This window comes from Lactuca virosa, chromosome 8, assembly GCF_052849685.1.
Source record: "Lactuca virosa cultivar CGN04683 chromosome 8, Lactuca_virosa_CGN04683_v6, whole genome shotgun sequence".
NCBI classification, from domain to species: Eukaryota; Viridiplantae; Streptophyta; class Magnoliopsida; order Asterales; family Asteraceae; genus Lactuca; species Lactuca virosa.
The window spans coordinates 192,602,484-192,609,379 of record NC_136433.1 but is presented as its reverse complement, the minus strand read 5'-3'; positions in this window follow the sequence as shown (position 1 = coordinate 192,609,379).

Below are 6,896 nucleotides of genomic sequence, written 5' to 3'. Positions count from 1 at the left end.
AAGACCGCCATGATGGAGTATTTTGATGACAGATATGCAGCCCTAGCTGAGACGGTTGCCGCAGCAGTTACAGCAGCTGTAACCACGGCATGGGGAGGAGCCAGTAGGGGTTTTCAGTACCGGGACTTCAATAACACGAAGCCCCCGACTTTCGATGGGACTCAGGATCCGATCATAGCCATGAGGTGGCTTTCTGACGTGGAGAGATGTTTCTTCACGTGCTCATGTCCTGTTGACCAGAAGGTCAAATGTGCCCTGAACTTGCTGAGGTCCGGGGCAAAGGACTGGTGGAGGTTGATGACTGGATCGTATACGGATGATCAGAGAGCTGCAGTTACTTGGGAGAAGTTTAGAGATATGTTCCACGCTCGCTACATTCCTCGGATCGAGCGCGAGCAGCTGTCATAGGAGTTCTTGGATCTGAAATAGGGTACAGAGTCGGTGACGGAGATCACCCGCATGTTTACTGAGAGGGCGATGTTTTGCCCGGAGTTTGCTTCTGAGCAAGGTCAGATGACACGTTATCTAAGCATGCTCAATACTGATATCCGAAAGTTTGTTGCTACCCAACGATGTGATACATTGCTGGAGTTACAGGCGGCCGCTAGGCAGCATGAGCTGGAGATTGAGTTACAGCTATAAGAGCAGAGGCAGGCCTCGACACAGGCACAACCAGCGCCGAAGCGGTCCAAGACCGCTGATACTAGGTCTGGAGGTCAGAAGGGCCGCACTTGTGGGAAGTGCAGGAAGGCTCATTCGGGGGTTTGCCGATCAGGGAGCGGGTGCCACAAATCTGGAAAGCAGGGTCATCTTACCAGGGATTGCAGCCAGCAAACTCCAGCTCTCAGAGTCAGAATTTGTTACCAATTTGAGTAGGTGGGCCATCTGAAGGCCCAGTGTCCCCTTCTAGCCGCCAAGCCGGCGTAGGCTCCAGTGCCAACTACATTGAGGATTACTGACGGGAGTCAGGGTAGAGCAGCGCCCTCGAGGGCTCAAGGACACGCCTTCCAGCTTACGGCAGAGGAGGCCAGGGCAGCACCAGATGTGGTTGCTGGTATGTTTCTATTTCTTATCGTACTGCTTATATCTGTTTTATGCTTATATGGTTGTACCTGTGATTAGGTACGTTTTAGTGAACTCCTTACCTGGTTTCGTATTATTTGACTCCGGGGTGAGTTGGTTATTTGTCTCTCAGTCATTCCGTAGGGAGTTTGGGTTACCAGTAGGAGAGCTAGAGTGTCCATTGCGAGTCTCTATCGCCAACGAACACGGAGTTTCTGCTTCTTCAGTTTATCGGGGTTGCGTGTTGGAGATCTTCGGGGTACCTTTTCCGATATACTTGATTCTGATTCCCATGGGGGATGTGTGTATGATCGTGGGTATGGACTGGCTCAGTCGCTTCAGTGCCATGATTGACTGCGAGGGTCCGCGAGTGGTAGTTCGAACCCCAAGTGGGGGAGAACTGATTGTATACGGTGAGGGCACCATATTGGGATCATGGTTTTGTTCGGCTGCAAGGGCTCGACAGTACATTCAGCACGGGTGTGCGGGTTATCTAGTGTATGTGGTGGATACGCGAGTCAGGGATCAGGTATCAGTAATAGAGGTCCCAGTGGTCAGGGATTTTGCTGACGTGTTCCCGGAGGAGTTACCCGGAGTGCCTCCGGAGAGGCAGGTCGAGTTTAGGATCGACCTAGTGCCAGGTGCGACCCTTATTGCCAAGGCGTTGTACCGGTTGGCACCACCAGAGATGCAGGACCTGTCATCACAGCTGCAGGAACTGCTAGTAAGCAGTTCATTCATCCGAGCAGCTCTCCGTGGGGAGCATCAATTCTATTCTTCAGGAAGAAGGATGGTTCACACCAGATGTGCATTGACTACCGGGAGTTGAACAAGTTGATGATGAAGAACCGTTATCCACTCCCAAGGATAGATGATCTTTTTAATCAGTTGCAGGGAGCATCTTGGTTCTCCAAGATAGACCTGAGGTCCGGGTACCATTAGGTCAGGGTTAGAGAGGAGGACGTGGAGAAGACCGCGTTCCGGACATGTTATGGGTATTACGAGTTCATGGTGATGCCGTTTGGGCCCCCGATATATCAGGCCATTCAGGATTACTGCTAGGGTTGGCCAGGTGGTGTATAGACTAGATCGCCTTGAGGAGCTTGTCAGATCCACAGTACTTTCCATGTTTCACAGTTGTCGAAGTGCGTTCAGGATAAGGAGACAATAGTGTCATTAGATGATATTCAGGTCGATGAGCGTTTGAATTACGTGGAGAGACCAGTGGCTGTTCTTGAGAGGAAGTTAAAGGTTCTACGAAACAAGGAAGTACCTTTGGTAAAGGTACAGTGGCAGCATCAGAGGGGATCCGAGTGGACTTGGGAGCCGGAGGCAGAGATGCGGGAGCATTACCCCGAATTATTCATCGCAACAGACTTCGAGGATGAAGTCTAGTTCAAGTGGGGGATAATTGTAACACCCCGACTCCTAGGTATAAACTTTACAGTTTTATGTTCATTTTGGAAGGTCTACTCGACGAGTTAGATGCTCCGACTCGTCGAGTAGGAATGGGTTTGGCCGCGGGATTTAAGTAACCAACTCGACGAGTTGGAGGACCCAACTTGACGAGTTAGAGCTGGAATAAGAAACCCTAAATTTTAGGGTTTGCACCCTATTTAAAGGACCTTAAGTCCCTTCCTCCAGCCCCTTACCACCCCCTTGATGGCTAAGAGAAAACCTAATCATTCTAGACCTTGATCTTGAGTGTTTGTGAGATTAAAGAGTAATTTTGGTACATTTTGTGAAGAAGGTGTGAAGTATAAGAAGCTTGGAGCAAATAGGAGCTTGTGGATCTGACCCTAGTTCATCTTGGCATCATTTTGAAGGTAACAAGTCATTACCTTGGCTTATCTATAATTAGATCTCTTCATGTTTGGGTTTAGGGCCATCTTTAGCACATTTGGGAGTCATTTCGAGTATTGGGACAAGATCTGAAGTTGTAACTTCAGATCTGGACTCCCCTTGGTCCTTATAGCTATAAAGTTATGAGATTTGGCAAGCTTGGGCCTTTCCATTTGAGTTAACCTTTCCCTTAGTCTAGTATTGGCATTTAGGACCATGCATGTACGTAAAGTTTGCAACTTTATGTGGAAACCCTGCGCTAGGAGGTTGGATCTGCAATATGGAGCTTTTGGGTGGCTTAAAAACATATGTATAAGAAATGGACAACATGAACTCGATGAGTCGCTTAGCCGACTCGGCGAGTCGGATGAAGATTGCCCGTATTTGATTCTGCATAAACTTGACGAGTAAGTAAGAGGACTCGATGAGTCAGTTAGGGTTTCCCTGACATCTGGACACGTATGGACTCGACGAGTTGGTTGGAAACTCGGCGAGTCAGTTAGGGTTTTATGACTTTCTGAGTTCTTAAGGAACTCGACGAGTTGCTAGCTGCACTCGATGAGTTGGGTCAATATGGACTGTTGACGTTGACCGTTGACTTTGACTTTGACCAAGGGTTGACCAGTTTGACCTATGTGGATATTTAGGAAATTGGGAATTTATGGAAGTGGTTTGTGGTGAACATAGGTGGTGGAGTTCGTGGCTGTGATTCGAGAGTTTGATCTTATCACTACAGTTCGACAGTTGTGAGGTGAGTTTTCCTCACTATACTCAAGGGTCTAAGGCACCACGGCTGACCCTTTTGGATTGTTATACGAATATGTTATACTAGTATGATCTGTTAGATCAGTATCCTGGTATATAGGATGGTATTATGTTGTTATGATTTGTTAGATCAGTATCCTGGTAGATAGGATGTTATTATGCTATTATGATCTGTTAGATCGGTTTTCTTGTCTATAGAATGTTATGTGATTATCTGATATATGTGCACATGTTTGATTGATGGTTGAGGCTTATCTGCTTTGTGCGAGAGCCAACAGACCTGGGAATTCCAACCCGTTGGTTGTGTGCCGAGAGTATTCCATCACGAGGATGATTGGACTCGTAGTATGTGGGCATTCCAACTCGATGGTTGTGGGCGTGAGGTCTTCCATCCCGAGGATGAATGGACCCATAGTATGTTGGCATTCCAACCTGATGGTTGAGGGCCTGGGGTATTCCAAGCCGATGGTTGACTGGACCTATAGTATGTTGTTTGTGTTTATATTTATATCGTTGTGTTGTATGAGTATTTTGGGGGAACTCACTAAGCTTCGGGCTTACAGTTTCAGTTTTGGTTTCAAGTACATCAGATGATCGCAGGAAGGCGAAGGCGTGATCGTACAACTCCTCAAATTTTATGATTTTGATTTCTGGGATACTCTGACATGAAAATATTTTGAAAACACTTTGTAATAATTAATGGTTTTAATTAGTTGAAAAAGTTTTAAATTGAATCAAAATTTATGGATGTTACAGGGAAGCCACAAATACATTGAAACACATATTGGTTCATTTAAACATTAAAGTTCGCATCGAATCGTCCCACACAACACTAGCAACCTAAGAACCATTGCAACAATATGACAATTTATTTTAAAATGTAACTAGATTTAAAAATTAGACCATTATTTCAAGTCTATATAAGATTCAAAAAATTTCAATCTAGCAATTTTAAATTTTCAAATCAACATGCTTGTATTCCTATTTTCGACCTCCTACCCTACACTTAATTCATGCAATGTCCCCAGTGCCTGCTTAATAAAACTAAATAACATAAAAAATATGAGGGAGAAAAAGGAACAGACTCCACTGGGATAGAAGTGGCGAGGTCAAAATCGAATGTTGTGTGGTTGACATCTCGTGTAATAGATGGAAAACAATATTTCTAGACTGCTATAGGAATGAACATCGAATGCACCAGAAAAACGGACTTCATAAAGTGGTGAAAAGAGCAATCGAAAACTGAGACTGCTGCATCACCACACCGTGGCATAGGGACTACCATGCCGTGGTCTTCGAATAAAAGAAACCGAATCGCAAATTTTTCCTTGCTCACGCCATGACATTGTGTTTGCCACGCCGTGGCTAATACCGTCTTAGAAAAAATACATTTAGCCTAAATGCGATTCTGGCTTTGAAAAGGTAATGTCATGATGGAATACCCCTCTATTCTGATTTTAGACCAAATCTTTCAGTTATCTTGGCGATAGAACCAATATTTTTGCTTGAAATCTCTTCTCAAATCGCAAGTCGCACCCCTCACTTAAGCTTTTGCCATGTCTCTTGGGAATCAATATCGCACTCTCTCATCAACTCGCTAAAGTTAATGCCAACTAACTATGCTTTCTGCAAAATCAAAAACAAGAACGAGTAATAAAAGGAAAAACAACCACAAAATAAAATTACAAGCATCATACCTAACCAAAATCCTAACAAACTAAATAAAACAAACATAGTTTTGAAAACACATCAAAAACATAAAAATCAAAGGATAATCACTCCTTATCATCTCCAAGTCCAGCTCTACTCGATGCAGCACCATCTCCATGCTCTGCCCAATGTTCCTCCCATGTCGGAATGTAAGTGTAATGACCAGCAGCTCCATCCGAGGATGAAATCGCCAAATAATGCATCATCGCCTCCATGGAATATCCCAAAAAATTTAGACCCCTACCAATATCATCAATATACTATCTCTCCATAACATGATAAGGGTCCATGGGTAATCCATCACCTACGTGCATAGGAGGATCGGCCTCGGGATCCTGATCATCACCTCACCTTCGCACATTCTGGTATGCTTCTGGCTCCACTGGAACTTCAATCGTACCATCTAAAGGTACCGAGTAGTTTTCATTCCCCAAATCCTATTTTAAACAAAAGGGTGTTCAAAGGACATCCATCCATCCTAGTGAGAAATGTTGCCTCGGGCTGATCAAAAATACCAAAAGAGCGGGCCAGCCTAGTAACCATCATACCCCCCCGCCCATAAATAGGTGATCCTATCCTTCTCTTAGCTACACGATCTGTTAGAAAATTTGCCACACAATATGGAAGGTGGCAAAACATGTTTGGTGTAATAATACACCATAGGAAGAACACGTCAAGTCGAGGCACATGTAACGCCCGTAGATCCGGGCTAGTCAATTTAGAGATAATAGGGGTCGAAAACGATTTTTTTACAAAAGAATATATAGAATAAATAATATTAACCAAGTTGTAATACGTCTCAAGGGTTCCGTACATATAAAGAACGCCGAAATCCGAGTTATAACGAAGAAGTTATGGCCCATCGAAGTTTTACGGCAAAACCGACACGACACCGGGAGACGTAAATAGTGAATTTACGATAGAGGACTTTTTAGCCTTATTAATCTAAACAAAAGTTGTAGTATACGTTAAATCGAGAACATACAAAAAAAGAACGCCCAAATCTGACTTCGTATGAGGAAGTTATGAATTTTCTAAGATTTGGCATAGCAGTGCACGGCCCGAAACTCGAATTTTAGTTCGAGCGGTTTTTGGCCTATGGGACCTAAATGAGAGTCGAATATCTCATTAATAGGAACTCAACGATAAAAAGACAGACGAAAACGGAGTCCGTATGTAGAAGTTATGAATTTTACACAAATATTTAACAGTATAATATCATCCTACTGTTAAATTTAAGATCGGTCGAGAATTAGCCGACAGAGTCTAAATGAAAGTTGTAGATCTTGTTTTTACCTACACGTGGATATAAATAACGTCGAAAACGGAGCTCGTATGCGAAAGTTACGACGTTTAGAAGTCGGCAGGGTGCTGTGCGAAATCGGGTGACGTAGCTGAATATGGGCCAAGGCATTCTCCCCAAGGCAAGTCACCAGATGGTGACACCTGGACATGGACTCGACGAGTAGGACCTCATACTCGACGAGTAGAGCAGGATTCCAGCCTATAAATAAAGG